We start from the raw sequence: 24,836 nt of genomic DNA on the forward strand, positions 1-24,836 counted from the left end.
TCCTGTGGTCCCCTTGTCTCCCTTACAATAGCAGATGGAACACAGAGGGACAAGGTGTATAATGAACGTTTAATTTAGGTTGTGATTATCTTTCCATGTTTTCAAAGATTCGCCATCTTAATACTTCAAAGACAAACGTGACTTTTCAGATATTTAAGATTCTTGCCATCATTTTTCTTCATAGCCCAAATGCTGTTCGCATTAAATAAGCAACCTGGTACTCGGATGTGAAAAATGAGGGAGTGAAAAATGTTCCGAATGGAATCCAGATGCCATTACTATTTAGCATAAGCCGGCAGCGTGCCAGGAAGTGAGATCGGTATCATCAATCCACGTTGCAGGTGAGGAAACTGAGGACCAGGGACGTGCAGGGACTTGCCCAGGATCACACAGCCTGTCAGTGGGCAGACAATGTGCTTTCCTCTCGGCCGCAATGCCCAACTCTAAACACAGGCTGGCTGTACACAGTAGGTGGGACAGGACCCCACCCCGTGCGTGCTCGCGCCCGCACTCCCGCACCCTCTGAGGCAAGATGCAAACTATCTCTTTAAGAAGGAAAGTGAAGACGGGCCGCTTACGCAGCTGCCAGCGAGCCGCCCACTGGCTGGTCCCTTCCATCCACCTCACCCTCCCCTTTCCTCCCTCCCGGCAGCCCCAGCCCTGGCGAGCCGCCTCCAGCAGGGGCTCCGGAGAGCAGGTCGGCGGCCTGGGCAGGGCAGCCGAAGCCATGGAAGCCTCGGCAGGTGATGACAGCGACCCCGGGGACCTCGGGGCCCACCGCCCAGCTGCTCCCACAGAGTGCCGAGTGCGGGTGGGGGGAGGGGAGGCGCGGGCCGCGCCGGGGAGCAGACAGGACCGAGCGCCCGGCAGGCAGCCTGCCCTCCAGGCTTTCTGGCTGCGGCGGCCCAGCTGTCAGCTGCGGGGGGCTCGGGTGTCCCCGCCCGCGTTCACCCGCCCCTGTCTGTGCGTTTTCCCCCCTCCGCCGCAGGTTGCTGATCCGGGCCAGACAGCTGCAGCCGCGACTGCAGAGGCGCTGCGCCAAGCGGGGCCGGAGCGGTGCGAGCCGGCGGGGGCTGCGGAGCGCCAGCGGACTCAGGTGAGGAGGCCGCGGCCGAGCCCGGAGGGGGCCCTTCGCTGCACCCGACGGGCGGGCGGGCGGGGGCCGCTGGCGACCGCCCGCTGCGGTAGAATCCCTCAGAGGGCATCGGCCGAGGAGGGGTTAACTGTGACTCATTCTTACCCTCCCTTCATTCCCCCCCACCACCCCGCCCCAAACCCGTGAAAATCACTAATTACAGGATGCTGGTTGCAGCGGGGAAGATGCCCAAGGTGGGCGATTAGGAGAGGTCTAGGGACCGCCCCGTTCCTAAATGTCTTCCTCTTTCAGCATTTGGCAAATATTTAAGCCCCTTTCCTTTTTTGAGGAGGAGCAAGGGTACCTAGGGGTGGGAGACGGGTGGAACCCCACACCCAACCCAAGGTCAAGTGCCAACGACTGCTTCTTTACCACATTCCCCCCTGAGAAGCGTCAGGGCCCTGCAGTAGGTCTGGAAAACATGCCCATGACCCCTGAAGCAGGAGATCTGAGTCTGTCTCTCTGGACCCTCCATGGGGTAGGATGCTCTCTCCTTCCGCTCAGCAGAACACCTACTAGCCTGGTAAGCCCCAGATTCTCTTCCTCAACCCTGCAGACAGACTGAGGAGAGGCCTGGTCACACAGCTGCCTGTTTCCTCTGCCTTCTCTGCCCATCTGGCGGTGTGGGATGGGCTGCAGGAGCTTATCAGGAAAAGGTGATCTCTGCAGGCAGGGTGGTGTAGGGAAAGTGCCAGAGATTCGGGTTCTAGTCCCTTAGCTTGCTAGGAGGCCACCAGTAGCCATCTTAAAATTCTTTAGGCGTGGGTGTCTGTCTGTTCATCTGTTAAATGCAGGAGTTGGATTAGATGGTCTGTGTGGTTGTCACGTGCCACTCAGGTAGCTCTGACATGTCAGGGATCTCTCTACCAGAGCAACCCAGAATTTAAACTTGGGTTTATGAAATAATTGGGGTTTCCTCAATTGGTCTCTTTCAACTGTGGACTTCTCCAGTGAAACATGACCTTGTGAGCCTCGTGGAACCGGAGGCATCAGACAGTCCTATATTGATATCCCTACGCTGTCACTGGGGTGACCTTCCTCGAGTTACTTCCCACCCCCAAGCTTCAGTTTCCTCATCTGCACATCTGGGAAGAGGCATACATGCCTGAGTAGGTCGATGGGATGATGAAATGAGATGTATATGAAAGCACCTAAAATAGTGCCTGTGCCTGGCACATAGTAGGTTTTCAGGGACTCAGGACTTGAGAGATAGACTGGAGGAAGAGGGGAGGGGTGGCTGCTTTTAGCCTCTTCTCTCCCCCTCCCCCACCCTGCCAATCTCTTCCACATCCCTGCGGATGGCGTCCCTGCCAGGGGATAATGAATGCTGGAGTGTGTTGGGCTGAGGGCCTAGGAAGCAACCAGGAGGTACAAACATTTCCAACTGCAAGGGCTGTGTCATCATTCTAGCGAATGATGGTCCCAAGGAGGCATATATACCCCAGCACTGGGTTTGGAAAATCTTGGCATCCGAGGGCAAAGTCCCTAAGGGACAAGAAGCATCAGAATCTTGTGTGCTGGCGGGGGTCAGGGGCCGAGGCCTCCTGATTCCATACGGGTCCTATTGCTGCTCCCTTGCCCTCCCTGGAGTCTCCCACTAGAACCTCTCTGAGACAGGCAATCGAGTGTTTGGTGTCTGGACTTTCTATTCTTTGTTTTTCCTCCTGCTGCCCTTTCCAGCCTAGGCCTCGCCCTTCCTTGCTCCCATTTATTCCACAGATACACTGTGCCCCTTGGCATCGTGATAAAGAAGGCTCCCCATAGGCTGGGCAGGGCATTTTGTGGCTGCATCATTTGGGCCAAGTGAAGTTATGTCCCCACCTGCCCTAAATCCCCGTTAGATCGTGAACTCCTCCCAACAGAGGCCTCATCTTTGTCCTCTCTAACCTCTAGCCTGTGGCTAGGTACAAAGTAGGTGCTCAGGAAGTGTTGAATAAGTTTGAGGCAGTTATGCCCCTAAGCCAACGAGGTTAGGGAGAAACTGTGGAATGTGCTGACGTTTGTAGGAAAAACACTGTTAAGCACAGGGCACTGTGCAGGTTGTTGGTTGCCATTATTATCACTGTTAATTACTAATACTGTTATTATTGCTATTGCCAGTAGCCAGCAATTGTTTTACCTTCTCCTCAAGGCTGGAAGGGGCCCCGTGTGCCTGGGAGAACTGTGACGTTGGCAAACAGATAGCGCTGGCTGGTTTCAGAGGAGTGTGAAAGGAAGAGGGTTGGAAAGAACGTGACTCTTCCCCTCGCTGTGCTGGGGGGTGGGGGGTGGGGGTGGGGATGGGAGGAACAGATGAGGAGAATCGAGTGGGCCAGAATGGACATGCGGTAGAAAATCCGGAGACCCCCAGCCCTGGCTCTCACTCCACCAGCACCCCATTGTGTGACCTTGGCCAACCGCGACCTCTGGGTCCCCGGCTATAACATGACAGGACTGGGCTCCTGGATCCTTAAGGCCCTTTCTGGTTTGGACATTTTATCGCGTGCATTTGGTTAAATAAAAATGGGACAAGTATTATTACTCTTAGTATCATCTATGGAGTACCAGGCCATTACCTACCTCAGGTGATCCTCATAACAAATTATACCTATTTGAAGGACGAGGAGCCCAAGGCTTAGAGAGAGTGGCTGCCAAGATGGCACAGCCAGGAAGGGCAGCCTGTTACCTGACACCAGGTCTGTCTGACCCGGAAGAGCATGCTCTTCCAAAGGTTTCGCTGCCTCCGCATACATACCTTGCCGCCATCCCTGTGAGTTGTGTGTGCTCTTGGGCGGAGATCAGGCCCTTCCCCAAACTGATGACTGCAGGGAACTTGCTGCTTGAACTTGTGTATAGGTCGGGGCTGGGAAGACTTCCTTTCACCTTGAGCCCTGCTCTGCTGATGGGTGGTGGGTGCCCTTTCCCTGAGGAGAAGGGCTGGTCATGAATGACAGTCACAACAGACACGCTTTTTGAGTGCTCCCTGTGTGCTGTGCTCTGTTTTATCCCTGAGACAATCCCATTATGGTTTTTACCCATTTCACAAAGAGAAAGCCAGGGCAGAGAGACAAAGAGCCTTGCCCAGAGTTACACAGCTAATGTGTTGGAGAGGCTGAGAAAGAGCTGGAAGCACACCGTACTGAGAGTCAAAAGGGTTGCTTCGAGTCTGAGCCCTCTCGTTAACTGAATAACTTTGGGTAAGCCAGTGTCCCTCTGAAAATTGGCGTTCCCGTCCTGCAGATGGACTGGATGCATCCGTGGGCTCTAAAAGAACTAAATGCCACCTTGTCCCAGAATAGAGGTGGGAGGGCTTCCTTGTCTAGCTAAACATGGCTCAGCGTTCGTTTATGGTTTCTTAGCCAGGCCCTGGGCTAAGTGCATGGGGTACAGGAAAGAGTAAGAGGTGATCCCTCATTTCAAGAAACCGATGTCTAAGTAGGAGACAAACATCTAAACATGTAGGTATGACAAACCGTCTAGGAGCTGGGTTGTGGACTGATAATGGTATATAGTGGGGTGTCGGAGAGGGGAGATGATCTTTCCTGTTCAGTGGATCAGGAAGGCTTTATAGAGATGATGCCATCATCGTGTCCTTGTTTTCTGAATTGAGTTTGTGAATCAGCATCATCCTCATCCATCCAGCTTAGGGCAGTTCCAAACTGTTTTAAAGATATGTTGGCTTTTGGGGCGCCTGGGTGACTCAGTCAGTTAAGCATCCGACTGCAGCTCGGGCCATGATCTCGCAGTCTGTGAGTTCGAGCCCCTCATCAGGCTCTGTGCTGACAGCTCGGAGCCTGGAGCCTGCTTGGGATTCTGTCTCTGTCTCTCTCTCTGCCCCTCCCTGCTCATGCTCTGTCTCTCTTGCTCTCAAAAATAAATAAAACATAAAAAAAGAAAAAGATATGTTGGCTTTTGACCCCAGCAACACAAAAAGTGGCCACAGAGTCTGGGGGCAGGGGGGAGCCATTCAAGCTCACTCTGGCACAGCTCTAATGGAATAATCCATTTGTCCCAGGTGGACGAGAACCTTTCCTGTCCTTAAGACACTCTAGAGAAAGGACTCTGAAATTCCTCTTGGAAAGCCTGTCTAGTGCTGAATAACCAAGCCAGTAGGCTTGGGGAATTCTTCGTATCTATTCTCAGCTTTCCACCTGTCTGGAGCACCTGACACCTGGAGAGGTGAAGGCATTTCCCCAAGGTTACTCAGCAGGGCTGGGATCATAACTCTGGCCTAATTGGGATTGTATTCCTGAGCCATATGGGGTCTTTCTACATCCAGGTCACCAGGGGCCGGAGGGCCATTTCTTTATTTGATGGGCAGCTCACGCTGAGTGAAGGCTTGATGCAGGTGATATGAAGCTAGAGCTGAGGGCCCTTGGAGAGGAGGAGGCCTGTGTTCTCCTGGCTGCTTTGCACCTCCTAATGGACAGAGATTCATGAAGTGTTTGTCACATGCTCAGCACTGTCCTCTGAATTGAGGTGCTGAGCCAAGCAGAAGGGAATTTCTGGGAAGCAGCCTGGTGAAGTGGAAAGAAGTGGAAAGAAAGCCAGCACCGAGGCATCGGGAGACTCCCGTCCTCACCTCGGCTCTGCTGTCAACTCCCTGGGTGGCCTGAGGCCAGGCCCTTTGCTCTTCCCCACCTACAAAATGCCAGGCAGAGGTGGGGTTCTCTTGAAGCGCTGACTGGCCAACAATTCAGCAGTTTCTTCTGTTCTGTCACCGCTTTAGGGGGTGCAAGAGTGGGTAGGATATAGATAACCGTAACTTGAGGAAGAATGAGATAAATATAACAAGAGGCATGAACAAATGCTCTGTGGGTTTGCTGGACAGAGAAGGTTTGGGGAATGCTCAGTTCAAAAGCCAACTCTTCAAAGATAGGATGAGATGCCGATAGGGGTGGGTTTTTTGCTTTTTCTTTCTTCTTCTTCTTCTTCTTCTTCTTCTTCTTCTTCTTCTTCTTCTTCTTCTTCTTCTTTTTTAACCAGGAGAAATGGCAGAAGCAGGCTATATAGCAGAGCAGTGCTTCTCACACTTAGATTTCAAAGATCAGTACATTTGGGAATCCATCCTAGGTTTGCCAACTTTTTATTTTGCCCGATAAGGACGTTCAAGTGACACTTAAAGAGATTTCTGTTTACTATCGCTGCGGTAGAGTGAAAGAAGGAGCATTTTAACACCTCTGTCCCCAGAGTAAGGAGACTATATAATATCAGGGGGGGGCAAAAGGTATGCCTTCAAAGTAAATACATTTTGCTTTATTAAAAATAGTACGGTCCATGGTTCACTCATTTAGTCACTGACCAGTGTTCTTGTATTTGGCTTTGGAGCCACACTGCTCTGTTTCCTATTCTGTAAAATGGGGACATGATGCCGTCTACCTCATAAGGTCATTAGGTCTTTATGCCAGAATCAAATGTGTGAGGCAAGGGGCCTCGAAGGCAGTTATTGACAGAGGCAAAACAGGTCCGTTGGGCTGTTCAGGGACTGCAGCAAACTGGAAAGTGCTTGTTTGGAAGAGGGTGGCTGCTGGCCTGCTCCTGCCACCTTTCCCAGGCAAGAGAGTGGGTCTGGTGTTTGCAGGCCTTCTGATTTATAAGCTAGAAATGGGATGTTTGTGATCTCCCTTGTTTTTAAAATGTGGCCAACCAGGCAACATTTTCAAGTGCGCATATTAAAATGTGTCTGCGGCAGGCTGTCCCTCTGTGCCTTTCATGTAAAGTTCCAGAGTGAGGGCAAAGAAGGGAAACAAGGCTGGAACAGCAGGCCTGGGTCAGGGCATATGGCGTCCTTAACTTTGGCAGTTTGTGATCTGCTTCTGGGCCCACAGCTTCAAAGGCCATAACTGTGTCCCTTTCAGCAACTCTGTCAGGATCGCGTCTCTAGGGCCTGAGGCCTCCAGACTGCCCCCTTGAAGCTGGCGCTGGCCGGGCCTCCCAGCCACAGGGTCTCTGGAAGCTTGGTCTGCAGCCTCAGAAGGAGGGGACTTGGCTGACGGCCTGTGAGGCCTGGCACAGAAGCCACCCTAGAGAGACAGGCGTCAGGAGAGGCTTCTGGCAGCCCCTCAGAGGGAGGGGCAGGTACCGTTCTGCAGAAGTCACGCCAGCCCTGCAGCCCAGGTCCGCCGCTTTCTGCTTGGGCTGTGCTGAGGTCTAAACAGCGAGCGGTGTCTCCACAGACAGCCCTGCCGCCTGGCCAGCACAGAGGAAAAGCTGGCCTCTGCTTGTGGAGGAAGCCTAGAGCAGAGAAAGACCTCAGGGGAGGTGTGAAGGGAACCCAGCTGGTGTGCTTGAGGCGTGTGGCTAAGTGTGTAGGTTGAATTCTGGGAAATCTGCTCCAGAATGGACTTCCTCGAGCAAAGAATGAACTTCCTAGAGCAAGGACTGGGTTTGCTTCATCTCTGAACCCCCGGTGCCCAGCTCAAGCCAGGCACATGGAGAGGACTCTGGAAAAGCATTGAGCAAATGACAAGTAGCTTGGTGTCCCTTTTAGATGGAATCCTGGGTTGAGAGACTCTTAGAGGCCAAGCAGCAGTTTCATACTCAGTGTCTGCGTGTGTGTATCCGTGCGTGTGCCTGGCATCCTAAGAAAGACTCCTGTGTGCTCCTCCTCTTTCCCCGGCCCCTTCCCCTCTCTCCTTCTTCCAACTTTATTGAAGGCAGCATGCAATGAACTGCACATATTTAAAAAAATTTTTTTTAATGTTTATTTATTATTGAGAGACAGAGCATGAGCATGAGCAGGGGAGGGGCAGAGAGAGGGGGGGGACACAGAATCTGAAGGAGGCTCCAGGCTCTGAGCTATCAGCACAGAGCCCCAAACTGCATGTATTTAAAGTCTGTGATTTGGTAGGTTTTGACATCGTGTAACCCCTAAAATCATCATCGCAGTTAACATAATGAATAAACCCATCATCCTGAAAAGGTTCCTCCTGCCCCTTTGTAATGTTCCTCCCTCTCATGCCTCCCCCATCCCCCAACAACCCCTGATATGCTTTCTATCACTATAGATGACTTTGCATTTTCTAGAATTTTATATAAATGGGATCATACAGTATGTGATTTTGGGGGGGGAGGGGTCTGACTTTTTCACTCAGCATAATTATTTTGGGATTCATGATGTTTTGCATATCAATATATTCCTTTTTATTGCTGAGTAGTATTCAAGTATATGGATAAAGGAAAAAACACGATTAGTTTATCCCTTCATCTGCTGATGGACAATTGTTTGGTTTTTTTTTTCCCAGTTTTTTGCTATTACAAACAAAGCTGCTGTGAACATTTGCATGTAAGTCTTTGTATGGATAATGCCTAGGAGTGAAGTAGAATGGCTGGATCGTTTGGCAAATATATAACTCTTTAAGAAACTTCCCAAGTGTTTCCAGAGTGGTTATACCCCCACTCTGGGTTTACAATCCCACCATCAGTGTATGAAAGTTCCAGTTCCACATTCTCACCAGCACTTGGTATGATCAGTCTTTAAAAACATTTTTTTTTAATGTTTATTTATTTTTGAGAGAGAGGGAGAGACAGAGCGTGAGCAGGGGAGGGGCAGAGAGAGAGAGGGAGACACAGAATCCGAAGCAGGCTCCAGGCTCTGAGCTGTCGGCACAGAGCCCGACGCAGGGCTCGAACCCATGAACTGTGAGATTGTGACCTGAGCCGAAGTTGGACACTTAACCAACTGAGCCAGCCAGGCACCCTGGTTATGATCAGTCTTTTAAATTTTAACCATCCTAACAGGTGTGCAGTGGTCTCTCTTTACGGATTTAATTTGCATTTTCCTAATGACCAATGATGTTGAACATCTTTTTGTGTGCTTATCTGCCATCCGTGCATCTTCTTTGGTGAAGTTTCTTTTCAGACGTTTGGCCCACGGTTAAAGATTTAATCATTTGGTTGTTGGTCTTATTACTGAGCTGTGAGAGTTCTTCATCCGTTCTGGATGCAAGTTCTTTGTCAAATACATATTCTGCAAATATTTTCTCCCAATTTGTGTCTTGCCCTAGAGGGCCCAGTGGGGGTTTCAGACTCGGTGTGCATGTGCACGTGTGGGTGAGAGAGAGAGAGAGAGAGAGAGAGACTCACAGGGAGACTGGCTTCCTGTGGGTCCCCTACTTCTGAAGGATTCTTGTCTTCTGCACTGTATGGAGAATCCAGAAGGACGGCTCCTAGAGGTTCTTAAAGGTCACACATCTCAACAGCTTCTCAGTCCCTGAGATCCCATGGGGCGTGGCATCTGATCTCAAGAGGAGGAGGGCCCACGGTGCGGTACTTTATGCCTCTTGTTCCTTGACCCTAGGCAAGTCAGGTAATTCTGAGCATCCCTCAGCTGTCTATAAGGTGGGCACAGCTCGTGAGCAAGAGGCCAGTGGAGTTCTCTAGCTGACCGTCCCAACTCCAAGGACACAGAGCAGTGTTAGCACCGTCTGTTGCCATCCAAAGGCCTTTGGGAGGCAGAGGAGGAGGAAGGTTTGCTGACCTCACACTGGGCCAGGTGTGGGCATGTGCGGGCTGGAGCTGTGCTGGGCGACCTTTCCTGCTCTGCTCGGGGCTGGGTGGTGCCTGGTTGAGGGCATCGTCGCCTCTGGTGCCAGAGCCCTCTGACCACTCGCCGGCAGCCCACATGCTGCTTATGCCAGATGCCTGTGGCGGGGGGGGGGGGGGGGGGGGGGGGCTCTTAGAAACCCTCAAAAAACGGAAGATTGTGGTCCACAGGTGACCATGTGTGCAAATAGTCTGTGTCCTGTTGGTGGAAGAAGGGCTCTGAAGGGAGCGTGTGCAAGGGACCACCCAGGAGGGAGCATGAACTCTGTCTCCCATGAAGTTACACACAGGCATCCATGCTTGAATTGAACTTGGAAGACAAGTAGGCGGAGAGCTTGGAAGGGTTTTCTAGGCAGAGGGCACCGCATAAGCGAAAGCATGAGCCCACAGGGTGAGCTCAGGGGAGATGGTTAGGAAGAAGATGTGATGGGAAGCAGGCTGACAAGGAAGGCAGATCCTGGGACATCACAGCAGCTCCATCAGGGAGGGGGTATTATCGCCATTTTGTGGATGGGGAGACTGAGGTCCCAAGGGGTCAAGAGAGTCGTGCCCTTAGGTTTGTGACTCAGTTGGTGGCAGAGCTGCATGTCCTGGCTCCCGACTCTGTGCCAGGCTGTGTCCCAGGAGAGATGGACCGTGGAGCCCTCTCAGGGCCATTTTTCCTGTACCCAGACTGACCGACCTCATGGGGTTCTCAGGATTTCTGGGTCATCTATTTGGCGGCCTGGCCTGACTTCCTTCAGCACGTGTCTGCTAGGCCTCGATTCGGAGTCCACTCTGCTCCTGGCATCTGGGAAGACCCGAGCCACTGGAGGCATGATGCCCGCTTGTCTCTGGGCCCTTGAGGGCTAAGCGACCACAGCCACATTCGCAAGCCCAGGCCGGGTGCTGCCACTCCCAGAACTGCCCCTGCCACCCTCCAGGCTTGTGCAGGTTAAGTTGGTGTACCACCACCCCGGAACCACAACAGGGTTCTGTGACTAAGGGGGAGACTGAACACTGGGTAGGCAGGATTAGTGTCTATCGCCCCTGACCTTCCCAGATGCCTGGGCGCCATCACTTTTCTCCCCTCGCCCTCCTTCCCCACAGCCCCTCCGTTCTGGGCCTCGAGGAGCCTCTGTCCTCAGTTTCTCTGGAAGCCATCTTTGCCTCTCTCATTCCCTCTCCCCTGCTTCCATCTAGGGTCTCCTGGTGCCTCTCCTCCTCTTTCTAGCCCGTTCCCCACAGAGCTGGTATAGCATTAGCTTCCATAAGATAATCCCAGCCTTGTCATTCCTCTGCTCAGAACCCAGAGGCGTGAAAGGCCCTCCCCCAGCACCCAGCCTCCCTCTCTACTCTCCTGGGCCCCTACCCCTGTAGCTCTTCTCCTCCTCTTCCTCCTTCCCATCTCCCTCCTCCTCTCCCCTCTCCTCTCTCCTCCTCTTCCCCCTCCTCTACCATTATCTCCTCCTTCGCCACCACCTCCTCCACGCCTCCATAATGCTGGCCCCCACCCCACACTGCATCCGGAATGCTCCTGCACAGGCAGCTCATCCTTCAGAGCCCTGCTCACAGGTACCTCCTCCTGAGTTCTGGAGAGGGACTTACTCCCTCCTGAGCCCAGCCCTTCACCGACAGGATCTGAGTGCTGGGACCATTCAAGGACCCAGCACACAGCAGGCAGGTGCTAGGTGGACACTGACTAAAGGGGCCTGCCAGAGCTGCCACACGGGTAAGGGGTGCTGTGCTTGGGACATGGGAGAGGCTCTGGGGGACTTGCTTTCAGTCTTGCTTGGAGCTAGGCTACTTTTGAGCTACGTCTCTCCGGGAGTTAACCCCACCCCTTTGCCACTGGGGGTGACCCTACTTGCCCCAAAGCCGAAGAGACTCAGAAGAATCACCCTGGATAATTCCCGTGTTTGAGCTTGAACGCCTTGCCCTTTAGGAGACAGAGCTCAGTGCCAGTGGTTTTGTGAAACGGGAAGCACAGCCAATGCGGATGTGTTATGGGTGGGAGAATCATCTGGTAACTCAGCCCATTAGGAAAGCAGTTTGGCAGCGTATTCGTTGACGCTATAAACCCACCACTGGGGATCTATCCTGAGGAAGTAGTTCAAAATACAGAAAAACAATTATGCACAAAGGTATCCGTTGCAGCATTCTTTTTGGTAGTGAGAAAGACTAAATATTCAACAAGGGAAGAAGTTAACCATGATGACCCATGAAATGGAAAATCATGCAGCCCGTAAAATACTCTTTATAGGGGCGCCCAGCAGGCTCAGTGGGGGGAGCGTGCGACTCTTGATCTCAGGGTTGTGAGTTTGAGCCCCACATTGAGTGTAGAGATTACTTTAAAAAAAAGAAAATATTTTAAAAACAGAACTTTTTATTAAGAATATGCCATGGCACAGGCAATTCTTAAGCTATGTTAAATTTTTAAAAGATACAAAGGTGCATACACACCAGGGTTATAACCACATAAAAATAACCCCCACCTCCCCTAAAAGACATTTTTTCCCCTCTGCTTAGAAAAAGACTGGAAGAGGGGTGCCTGGGTGGCTCAGTCGGTTAAGCGTCCGACTCTGGCTCAGGTCATGATCTTGCGGTCCGTGGGTTCGAGCCCCGCGTCGGGCTCTGTGCTGACAACTCAGAGCCTGGAGCCTGTTTCAGATTCTGTGTCTCCCTCTTTCTTTGACCCTCCCCTGTTCATGCTCTCTCTCTGTCTCAAAAATAAATAAATGTTAAAAAAAAATTAAAAAAAAAAAGAAAAAGACTGGAAGAAGCAGCAGTGAAACTAATCAGGGGCTCGTCTTTGAACAACAAAACTGGAGGGTTTTTTTTTAAGTGTGTGCTACTTTTATAGCTATAATAAATATTTTCACAAATGTAACTATATCTAACCTTTTAAAATTACCCCATGGGAGCTAAGGGAATCCCTTTTCATTTTGTGACCTTCTTGGAATGAATCATTCACTTGTCTCCAGGCCCTTGGTTTATAAAATAAGGGAAAGAAGCGAATGTTCACTGGGAGGTATGCGCCAGACTCTTCCTGTGCATTATCTAATTAAATCTTCATAATTGAAACCCCCATTTTACAGATAAGGAAGCTAAAGCTCGCGGTCAGTCCTTTGCTAAGAACTAGGCTTTGCCCTAGGACAAAGCACTCCCCCCACCCACCTCTGGCTCCGCATGCCCCCCCGCCCCCCCCATGATTATGAAAATCTTTGCCTTTGAGGCAGGGGTGGGGGAGCTGGGGGGTGGAACAGGACAGGTAGAGGGGCACCTGAGAACACTGTGTCAACAGAGCCCGTGCAGCAGTTTATCTTACAGGGTAGGGAAGGTCAGTGTTTGCCAGCAGGTGGGAAGAAGAGAACTTTCTGCCGATTGAAGCCAGAGCTGGTGTTCTCTGCCTTACCCCTCTGGCCCCAGCAGCCTTTTCCTGAACAGGATGTCCCCCTCACCCCAGTTCCCCGTTCCGCGTCCCCAGCCTCCTTGGGCATCTCAGTGCTCTGGATTCAGAGCTGCAGGTCTAGGGTTCAAGTCCCAGCACCACCACTGATTTACCTGGGGGCTTGGGCAAGTACCACCCACCCTTGAGTTCAGATCCTGTCAAGTGAGATTGGACTAGACCAGAGGTTCCAAACTCCAGTGCTAGGCAGCTAACAAGCGAAAAACAGTCCAGGTGTAAGTACAAGGGCACTGATAAGAACACTAGCGAAAAGGAGCCACCTCCCAGCCTCAGCCGGTCAGTGCCGTGCAGGAATGCAGACACAGAGAGGCAAGATCTTTTGGGTGGCATAAGACAAGACAGAGATCTGGACTTTTTTAAAATATGAAATGTCTCGATTTATTCATGTTGACTCAGATTAAAACACATACACGTGCAGGCTGAGGGAAAGTGGTCCATAGGCATGATATGGCCTTTGGGCTGCCAGTCTGGGACCTCTGGAGTCCCCTGCCCCTGGGTACCTTCTGGCTTTGACCCTCTGACTCCTGGACTCCTAGTCTACAAATGCTCCTGGAGATCATACTAGGCAGAATGATGTCCAGGTCTGTAAGAGGAGGAAGGCCAGTCTGCTCAGGAGGAGGTGGCCCTAAGTGGCTCTCCTGGGCCCCCCTTACCTGCCCTAGGCAAATACATGGGCTTTAAAAGGCTCTGCCCAGCTGCCTGCTGGATACTGTATCCCAGCTGTGGCTTCTGTGCTTGGCAGTTGTCCCGCACAACCTCTCTTTATCATCAGGACACTGATTAACCTCCCGTATCTACAAGGAAGTTGGGTGTGACCAGCATGAAGGCACACAACTCCCAGCTGCCCTTGGATTTGGATCTGGGAGCATCTGGTTCTACCTCCCGAGCTCCTGAATGCGGTCATTACACCCCTCGGAGGGGACCTGCCAGTGCTGGTGCTAATGGCAGTGTTTAGTACATGGAGCGGAGCACACACACACGAGTGGGTCTGCGTGTACATGCTTACGCATAGCCACAGCTAGACCTATTGTGTGCAGAACTGTGCACTGGATGGCTGGGCTTAGTATAGTCAACTCTTGTTATTTGCAGTAGTATGTTCTGTGAAGCCGCTGCAAACCCTGAATTAGTGAATACTGAACCATTGTTCCTGAGGGAGAACACAGGGCGAGGCTCCTGCGAGCCTCCGGTCACACCGTTTTCATCAACAGATCAATACTGAACCTCGTTTTGTGTGTGTTTCTGTCTAAAGACACCTTCTTTAGTGTCAGCTGTTGATTTCATGCACATCGAACTCATGCGGACAGCGCTGTAATTCATACTGATCAAAGCTCATGTGACACACGTATTTTCCCAAAAGGCACATCACAGCCTTCTTGTGCCCAGGAACACTAGACGGTTTTTCAGCACTACACTGTTTTCATTTTAAACAGCAAAGTCACCAACAAAAAGCCCCAAAATGTGAAAAATGTGGCACAAAGAGGACACTTGTTTGCAGTATAAGAAGTGAAACAAGGTTGCCTTCCACCCCAGCTGGGAAGTTACACATCAAGGAAACTGACATTTTCCACCCCTCCCGGGAAAGAACTGTGGGTGTTGACTGTGGGTGTTACAAATCATTTTTAGCGAGTAGGTGAATTTGCAAATACAGAATCCGCAGATAATGAGGATCAACTATAGTCCTGTTTCCTTCATCTTTCTCCGGGGGGCTGCTGTCAGGATTAGGAGTAGTTGGGACAACGAACTGGATTTTGTGGTGTGGAGATGTGATTTGGAGGGGCAGCTGCAACCAGTCCTGAGTCCTAACTTTGTCACACTTTTCTCATACATGTGAGTTGGCCCCCGGAACCTAAGCGTCCCTGGTGGTAAAATGGAGGGAACGCACCCCAACCTGTGGGGGACACATAAGCATGAATTGAGAGAATAATCCTGGGTGCCTGGCAAGATGCCAGTTAAATAACAGCTTTCATCCTTTCCCTGAAGATGCGGTTACTAAGTGGGTTGCACTCCAGTCCCTGCTACCTACTGAAGATTCAGATGATTCTAGTAGAAGAGACCAGCCCCTAAAGAAGACACCGTGTGTAGAAAGGACTGTCATGATACAAACAAAGTGCCATAGAGCTTTTTTTTTTTTTTTTGCCCCTGTTTTCATTTGCTCAGAAACCTGCACTTACTTGGGTGGTGACCTCAACCCAAGTGCACGCAGACACTCGTATTCAGCAAATATTTATTGAGGGCCTATGATGTACTTAGGTGTACTGGTCTAGGTGCTTCAAATTAGATAAAGAATAAAATGCACAAATATCCTTACCTCCCTGCAGCTTCTATTCCAAAGATAACAAAGTAAATGCATAAATGTCTTCACATAAGGACTGTGGAGAAAATAGAGCATGAAGAGAAAAGAGGGGAGGGAGGGTTGTATTTAAAAAGAAATTTAATGTTTATTCTTGAGAGAGAGAGAGAGAGAGAGAGGGAGACACAGAATCTGAAACAGGCTCCAGGTTCTGTCAGCCCAGAGCCCGACGCAGGGCTCAAACCCATAAACTATGAGATCATGACCTGAGCCAAAGTCGGATGCTTAACCGACTGCGCCACCCAGATGCCCCAGTTGTATTTTAAATAAAGGGGTCAAGGCAGGTTCACTGAGAAGGTGACCTTGGAGTAAAGACCTGCAGGAGGGAGAGAGCTGGGAGGGAACAGCATGTGCAAAGGCCCTGAGTGCGAGTGTGGACAGAACAGCCATGCGTGAGGGGAGCAAGAGGTGAGGTCAGAGAGAGGTGGAGGGTGGGGCGGGATGCAGGGCTCAGCCTCAGCCAGAGTAAGTAAGAGAAGCCAAAGCTTCTATTCCAAGATGGGACCATCGGGAAAGGTTTTGAGCGGAGGAGAGACATGACCAGATTTCACACTCTAAAAGGATCCTCTGGCCACTGTGCCGAAGTTGTAGGGCTGAGACTGTTGCAGCCCCCGGAAGAGATGGTGGCTGGGGCCAGAGAGGGAGCAGGGAGGCCCTCAGAGGCGTCACATTCCCATCAGGAACTCCTATTTTGGACACATTCATTTTTAAGACATTCTGTCGGATCAAAGTGACGATGTCCTGAAATTCTGCCGTTTGGTAGGCAATGACTGGTTTGTGATTTTTTTTTTTTCCTTTTCCTTCTTTATTTTGGCCCGTAGACCTAAGTGTGTGTAAATGATTCTGTGGTCAGGCACCCCGGAGATACCAGCTATTATATAACACTTCAGATTAGATTCTGGACTGGGATAAAGGTTTAATATATATGATTAAAAGCGAGAATAGATTTCGGTTAGTAAATAATTTCCACTGTGTGTGGAATGCTTTCTGTATGTTGGATTCTTGCTAGGCATTTTGCTTGCGTCATTGCTAACCATAACCATACTCAGGCACACTGTAAGTAGCCCCATTTTACAGATAGACTTAGGCTCAGAGAAGTAAAGTCCTACTGTCATATAGCGGATGGTGGAGTTTGGAATTCAGATCCAGGTATATTTGAGCCCAAAGCCATGGTTTCTTTCGTTTAGATTAAGCCTCTTAACCTCTTCCGAAGGACTTTTAAAATAGAACATAGATGTTTGCAGAAGTTCCTTTTCAAAGTGTTTTTAAAGCCTCATTTTCAGTAAATGAAGGGGTTGGGCAGCTCCTCCAGGGAGGGAAGGCTTCCCGAGAGAAGGGTTTGTAATCACCTACCCTCCTACAGCGAGTGTGAGCCATACTGGGTCTTGCCGCAGGCCCCGGACCTCGGCAAAGGTGAGAGACTTCAGCCTGACACAAGAAATGCCCGTAGAAATCAGCCGGACAGGGACCAGCTGCTAAGGATGTCCGGGCAGCTGGCAGCTGGGAAGGAAAGGGGACCCGGGAGGAGACATGAAGGACGCTGACGTGGGGCAGGCACGGCTCCTGGGCTCAAACAGGAACAGTGGGGTGAGCGGAGCTGGTGTCCCCACGTGGAGCCGCCAGGAGCCGCAAGGAGACGGATGGCACTTGGCTTCAACCAGGAGCCACACGTCCAGAGTGGCTGGTGGGATCCACCTTCAGTCCCCTGCTCCTGCAGCTCACACCGTGGCCTTTGGCGAGTCTGCGGTTTTCTGGCTATAGGACAATGTGGCAGTTGGACTAGATTGTCATGCCGTGTCTTGTCGGAAGAGAGGGGAAGGGAGGGAGGGGGAGCCAGAGGCAGCATGAGTTTATGTGCCTCCCAGGAAGCGCGCTGATCTCAGATTAGGAGGGCGCTGTCCCCGCAGAAAGGGACTGTGGTCCCAGGCAGATCGGAGGACATGTCTACATCCCTTTAGGCCTCTGGTCCTTGTGCTCCTCATGTCCTTCAGTCTCTCATCACCAAGGCACAACACACACAGGACACCTTGGGTAAGAGGACACTGGCTCTCCTCTGTCTTAGGACTCTCCCTGTTGGTTCCCTAGTCTTCCTCCCCCACAGCAAATCCCATGCAACAATGTCTCTTGTAGCCTCTGTTTTAAGATCTTTATTTCTCCCGGAAGACCTGGTCTGCCTCTTGCCCTCCCTTAATCATGAGAACAAGAGCACTGGGCATGGTTTCCTTTATCGCAATGGCAGTCAGGAGGCCCAGAGTTGACTCTGAGCCTCGTTATTGCCGCGGTGTTTGCTGTTCGTGGTCAGGCTGTGTTCGTTCCCTTCTTCCCCAGCCTCGCTTTCGGCGTCTATTTTACTACAGGTCATTTGTGAGCTGCTCTCAGGGGCGGGGTGGGACTTGTTCTGTCTCACCCCTAGGCTTCCTTCCATGACTGTTTTACTTAAGCTGCCCCTCTTGTTCTCATTTTATGGAACTTCTGCCTAGATTCAAAGGAGGATGGGGAAGGGGGGGCGATGGGCCGCAGTGCAGAAGCCTCATCACTGGAGATCACAGCCTCTGGGTTTCATTTTCTCTCCGTACAATGATGGGTTGTGACGAAGTCTGGCCAAGACCCCTTCCACCCTGGAATTCTGAGAGTGGGTTGGCCTTGTTGGTACCTGGGGACAGATGTGGGAGTGGGGGAGGGGGCAAGGCAGGGACCTGGACAAAAGGCAGAGTCCCTAGACGTGGCGGCCCCACCATCTTTTCTTCCTCTGGTGCTGGAAGTTCAGGAGGAGGAGGAGGCAGGGAGAGGAGCCAGGCTCAGGCTTGACAGCTCTATCAGCCAGGAAGCCCAGGAAAGCATATGCTGCGGCCAAGGTCGCTGAGGGTCTCCATCTGCCAGAGTACCCTTGCCAGGCAGCCACCGAGCTGGGGCCAGCACCAGAGCCCCTCGGTTCCCCCGCCTCCCCATGGGTGTGTGCAGGCAGGCAGGGGGGATGGAACCCAGTGTTCCCCTGCCGCCCCCTCCCCATACAGGAGGGCACATGGCCTGGGGTCTTGGAGGTGCTGGCTGGGGAGAGGCACAGGAGGAATTTCTTTTTCAAAGCTCAGCCTTGCTCTGCTTGCCTCCCGTTTCGGTGGTGTCCCCCTCATCAACACCATGGCCTCAGGGTCTCCTGGGAAACTGGTTTTCTGCAGCATAACGATATGTGTCCCAGTTCTATTGTGTGATGAGACCTTCGTGATGCGGTAGAAATGTAGGCGCCTACAACCTGGAAGGCCAAGGTGTGACCTTGGGCAATCTTGCCACCTTTGCGGCTTCAGGTTTCCCATGTGTCAGTGGGAACCGTCTCCACCGGATCTCCCTGCGCAGGGGACCGGTGAGGCGCAGATGGGCTGTTGGATATGCAAAGCTTCCAAAGGGGCAGCCACGGTCTCCTGTCTCCTCTGGGCTGACCCAGGGTCAGGAGCACCAGGGAGGCCCCCCGGGCCCGGCTGCCTGAGTCAGGTGGAGGGCGGAGGGCTGCTTCTATTCCCACCCCACAGCAACTGGCTGACCCATCTCAGTGATTACCTTCCCCTCTTTGGACCATCCCCGTCCTTTTACAACTGTTCACGTAAAATATATACTACGTGGCGGTGCCAGGGTGGCTCAGTCGGTTGAGCATCTGACTTCAGCTCAGGCCGCCTCACGGTTCGTGAGTTCGGGGCTCTGCACTGTCAGCACAGAGCCAGCTTGGGATCCTCTGTCCCCATCTCTCTCTGCCCCTCCCCCGCTCACGCTCGCTCCCTCAAAAACAGGCATTAAAAAAATAGCTTAAAATATATATTATGGCAGTTTAAAAATGTGCTTTTTATTGTGACAATAATTCACACACCATAAAATCCCCCCTTTTAAAATGTACAGTCCAGGGAGGGTTAGTATACCCAGAGAGGTGTGTATCCATCACCACTGTCTAATTCCAGAACATTGTCATCATCCCCAAAAGAGACTCCTGCCAGCGGTCCTCGCCTGCTCCTCCTTCCCCCAGCCCTTGGCAACCCCTCATCTGCTTTCGGTCTCTATAGATTTGCCTGCCAAGGACATTTCATATAAATGAAATCATATAACGTGTGGCCTTTTGCATCTGGCTTCTTTCGTTTAGCGTCTTCCGAGGTTCATCCATGTTGTAGCAGGTGTCCATACCTCCTGCCTTTTTTTTTTTTTGGACTCAGTGATATTCCGTTACCTACCTGTCCCTCATGTTATTTATGCATTCGTTGGACACTGGCAGGCATTTGGGTTGTTTCCCTCCGTGCGGAACGCTGTGGCTACAAACATTGCGAAACGAGTTCTTGTTTGCACCCCAGTTTCCTATGCTCCGGGGGATATCGACCTAGCAGGGAAATTGACAGGTCACACGTTAACCCTACGCTTAACGTTCCAAGGAGCTGCCGTGCTGCTTTCCCCCGCGGCTGCACCACTTTACCTTCCCACCAGCAGTGCGTGAGAACTCCAGTTCCTCCACAGCCTCGCCCACGCTCGTCTTGGTCTGTCTGATGATAGCCCTCCCACTAGACGCGAAGTAGCTCATTGTGGAAAATACGTAGTACGCGGTTAAGCCTGCAAAACCTTTCTCAGAGAAGCAGTCTCACGGCAGGGCCTTCCGTATATGGAACAGATACAAGGGGAGCCTCTGCAGGTGATGAGGAGGCCTGAGCCCACCGCTCAGCAGGCCCAGAGGCAAATCCTCTGGGGGGTCTGAAGACCAAGCCGGGCTCCACGCTCACTCAGGTCCGGAATCTGAGTCTAGTCGCTGAAGACTGTGGCGTGGCGGCCGTCGCAGCCCCCAGCCCCGGCCTGCTTGCCTGGGGCAGCACCCCTCTCCCACCCCTGGCGTCTGGGTTGGGGGTCCGTCCAGCCGCTGTGCTGGGGCTGTCGCAGTGAGAAGAAGGAGTCCGATGGCCCCCACCTGTGGCTCCAGCGCTGAGGGCGGCTTGCGCAGGACGGAGGAAGCGAGCTGGAGAAATGCCTTTCCAGGTTCAGGAAGAAAGGCCATCTGTTTCTCGGGGGCTGGACACCCACAGTAGCCGGGGTCACGAAGCCAGCGGAAGGTTTACCGAGCTCCCCGGCCGCGGATAGCCCCCAGAGCACTAATCCTCCGGGACTCGGAGTACGGCTGCTGGCACGCTCCCAGCCCAGGCTTGCACCACACTGGCATTCGAGGAGCACCAGACGCTCTGCTGTTTGCTGGGAGCACTGTTCGGCATTCTCGTGTTGCCTTGGCAGAGAGAGGACCCCTCCCAAGCTCTGTTCTGTCGGTTGCGTCCTCTGCTTTCCGTAGCTGTCGGAGGCCTGAGTCATCAGAGACAGATTGTTCTGTTCCCTGGGGTTTTAGGATGGCTTTCTTCTTTTACTGATGGCCGAGTCGTTGCAAAAACTCATTGATAGTACATACAGGGACTTTCACTTAGCCAGAATATTGGATTAACCCAAGTGCCTGGTCTCTCCCCCCACGACTCACTGATTGAGTAAACTGCCATGGTGTCTCTTCAGAGAAATGCAGCTTCCTCGTGTTACCGAGGTGGAAACTGAAACCCAGGAGCCCTAGTCATTGAGGGAGAATGAGGCTTTCATTGTTAAGTCCGTCATTTCCTTAACAGCTCAGGATCACGGAAGGTTGGATCCAGAAGTGTCTTAGAGACCATCTAAGCCAACCCCTTGGCCTACCAGACATGCTCAGACCATTGTGCATTGGTTGTGTTGTTTTTTATGAAGTCCCCCAGAGGGTGGTGGTCCCTGAGTTTCAACCCAAGGCATGGCATGCTAAGTGGTCATGACAGTAAGTGATGGGAAAGTCCAGGGGGAAAGCCGTGCAGGTCAGAGCCTTGCAGGAGGCGTGTGATGCGTGCATGAGAACAGGGCAGGGAGGGTGCTGCAGGCTGGGCCAACAGCCTGCGTGGAGGTGCCAGAGTGACTGATGGGGCTTTCCTGGGGGTCAGCAGGCCGCTGACAGCACGTTGGCAAGGGTATGGGTGAGCGGGCCTTGAATGTTGGCAAGGGTATAGATAAGCGGGCCTTGAATGCCAGAATCAAGAGCCGTGCCCAATTTTTACTTAATCGGGGGCCCCTGATGCCTCTCAAGGTTCCAGATGCTCTTCTCCATTGCTCCTGCAGCCCTGACCCAGGCTCTTCTGATTTCCCACTTGGAAGTTCGTGATAACCTCCTGACTGGTCGTCTGCCTGTATTCCTGTCCCTTCCCAGCCACGCTCCACAAAGGCCCCCTACCCCGGGGGGCTTTCTAAACTGCAAGTCTAAACTGGGCCTCTGACCTCACCAGACCCCCTAGTTTCCTCAGCAGCTCTCCAGCCATGCCATGCAGTTGAACAACTCACTGCCTTTGCCCAGCCTTCTCCTTCCTTCCCACCCGCTTTCTCCTGCTGCCGAACTCCTATTCATCCTTCAAGACCCAGCGTAAATTTCCTCTTGGAGGAGCTGTCTCTGACCCTCGTGAGGCCACGTGATGCCTCGAATGGGTCTCTGTTTTGAAGCTCGCACTGCGTTGCACTTATCTATACTGGCAGTTCCCACTTTCGAGCGTGTGTTGTGTGGCGGGCACTGGGCTGAGCCCTGGGCATGCGTTATCCTGCCACAGTAACCACGTGAGGTGCACCCCACGACGGCCCCACTCACAGATGAGGAAGCAAAGGCTCAGAGAGGTGGTGTGGCTCACCCAAGGCATGCGTGTGGAGACTGGCAGAGCTGGAATTTGAGCCCAGATCTGTCTCTGTTTTTACGTCCTTCTGTCTCCTGTTTCCTGGATCCTGCTGTATCCCCTGGACCCCCATTGTAGGCCTTTGGGAGACCGTTGGGTGTGTGAGGGACGGATCAAAGCGGGGGCGCAGCAGCGTGGTCATGATGTGGGCAGGATGGGGACATGGAGGGAGGCCGGAGTGAGGGCCTGGGTTTACTCTGGTGTTGAGGCGAGAAGAGACTCTCAGTCCGGCGCCCCACGGTGAAGGGTTTCCTTTCCACCTTTCATTCCAAGTGGCAGCCTCTGGCTGCCAGGGGACAGGGCTGTGGGACTCCGGGGAGCTGGCAGGCGGCACGGAGACAGACGCCATGGCAACCCGCCTCCTCTCTGGGGCCTGGAGGGGGAGGAAGGACCCGAGAGAGCACACGGGGCGCGCCGAGGCTTCTGAGTAGGATCCTGGAGAGGTGGCTCCCTTTGGGCCTGGGTGGCTTCTGCCCTCCCCTGAGGGATCCCCCATCCCCCCCGCCTGCAAGGTGCTGTCCCAGCAGGGGAAATGCTTCTTCCACCCCTGTCCTGAATGAATGGCTGGCTCTGGCCTCCCAGGAGACCGGGAGGTCCATCCAGGTACAAACACTGTCTCCTTCCCGCCCCCTGGGCCAGAGAGGAAGGAAGAGGGAGCACAGGAGGAGGGAGGTGTGGGGTTGCCGAGCAGGTAGGAGCAGGGACAGAGGAGACAAAGCTGTCATTGTACTGAGGCCACACTCAGCTCCAAGGCAAACCAGGCAACTTGCCTGCCTCCCAGGACAGAGGCCCGGGACTCCGCCTGGACTTTCCTCGCTCCTTAGCAACCTTTACCCAAGCTGGCCTGGGAGAGCGAGGCCTGTCCTCGGATCTGAGTCCTGCTGAGTCCTGCCTCTGCTGAAAAGTCCTCCTGAAGGCACAGCCTCTTCAGGGCATCCCCCCAAAAGCGACAAGGGAAGGGGGTGAGGCCGGGAGGGTGGCTGGGGCAGCCGGGCTGCCTGGGACGAGAAGCCAGGGCCTGTCGGGCCCTGTGGCTCTGCGAGCTGGGGCCCACATGTGATAACGCGTCACCCCCCTGTCGGCCCCAAGCTGTGCCCAGGAGGCCCGGAGCCCTTGGTAGCCTTCCTGACAAGTGTGGGGAGCACTGTCTTCGGTCCCCTGGCTCCTCCTTCAGGGGTCGGCCCTACATTGCCCGGAGGCCCTGCCTGATTGGGGCATGATGGGTGGGAGCTGGGGCGAGCAGCTCAGGTGACGGGCATGGTGTCGGCAGCTCCTGCACCCGGCACCCGACACCTCCGGGCAGACAATGCTGGCTGTGTCCAGGCCCTCCGGGGGGACAGGCCACGTTCTGTGTCACGGCCAGGAAACAGGTCACCTGAGCAGCGCCTTTGTCCTCTCAGGAGGCAGCCCCGCCACCGTGCAGGTTGACCAGGCTCCCGGGAGGACGTGGACGTGGGAGGCCCGTGTGACCAGGGGTGGGGCCAGCCAGGGGACTCCGGAGTCTGAGACCCAGGCCCTCGGGCGGGCGTCTGGTGTTGGCCTGGTTCCGATGTTGGCCCTGCCCACACTCTGGGGGCGTGACTGGGGCAAGTCCCTCCTCTGGGAGGCTCGGATTCCTCATCTGTGAGGGGACTAATCACAGCACTTCCTCATAGGGTTTTTGGGAGGAGTCAATGGCACACTGTACGTAAAGTGCTTGGCACGGGGTCTGCGCGCAGCGGGGCTCGGTGAAAGCTGCTCTCCAGCATGGGGGAAGGTTGGGGCATGGTGTCCTTGGCCAGGTCTCCAGGAACCCAGGCTGCTGGCCTCAGTCCCTGCTCTGAGCACGGAAGAAGGAGGGAACTGGGGTCTCTGGAGCTGGCCTAGGACTAGCAGGTTGGCGCAAAGAGCCCAGGCCCACCCGCCTCAGACTCCAGGGGTCTGGGGTGACGCCCAGTGCCGGAGGCCTCCCGACAACAGCCAACGCTCAGCCTGCCATGGGGCTTCTCCCCTCCTTAGACCCTTCTAGGGCTGCCCTTGGAGCCTAAGCCCCTACCCACTTGTCAAGAGTGCCAAGGAAGGGTCCCTACAGGCCTGGTCACTTCCTACTAGGTCCAGCCCGCCAAGCACCCCCCACCCCCGCCCCAGAGGAGGGCTTCTGTACCCATTCACCCCCCTTCCTCATCTGCTTTGAGCCTGTGCTCTGAGGTCCTGACGCATGCCCAAATCAGCATGCGTGTTTGCATGAATGGGTGCAGGCTTGCCTGTGTGTAGCATGCGTGCTGGGGGGGGTGGGGGGTGGGGGGGATGGCCTGGCTGCACATGCTGCATTGTGGGCGGGCCCTGAGCATGTTCACTGAGATGTGTGTGGCCTGCCTTAGAAGGGCAGGGACATAGTACCTTCTCACATTCGTGTGTATCCGTAGGTCTTTCTACACGTGTGCTGGTATGTTGGTCTGTCTTGTCTCCCCTATAGACAGGAAGCCCTGAGCCACACGCCAGCGGGCGCCCTGGGAAGGTGACGTCACGACTAGCCCAGCCTAATTTGGGGTTCCTGGTCCTGCTCCAGGAGTCCTCCAGCCTGCAGCCCCCGCCGAGGAGGGACTGTCTACCGTGGGGTGGGGTCCGAGTCAGGGATCGGGGGTCCCGGCTTGTAGTGTAGAGAAC

General features: G+C 53.5%; 1 protein-coding gene across 1 annotated transcript in view; it reads left to right on the forward strand.

The window, feature by feature from the left end:
- Positions 1 to 667: 667 nt before the first annotated feature.
- SNPH (syntaphilin) overlaps positions 668 to 24,836 on the forward strand; it is a 35,812-nt gene continuing 11,643 nt past the window's right edge. The window contains exons 1-2 of the mRNA XM_042931385.1: positions 668 to 743; positions 989 to 1,096. The gene's annotated coding sequence lies outside the window, so the exon portion shown is untranslated. The remainder of the gene's footprint in view (positions 744 to 988; positions 1,097 to 24,836) is intronic.

The sequence above is a fragment of the Panthera leo genome, chromosome A3, assembly GCF_018350215.1.
Source record: "Panthera leo isolate Ple1 chromosome A3, P.leo_Ple1_pat1.1, whole genome shotgun sequence".
NCBI lineage: Eukaryota > Metazoa > Chordata > Mammalia > Carnivora > Felidae > Panthera > Panthera leo.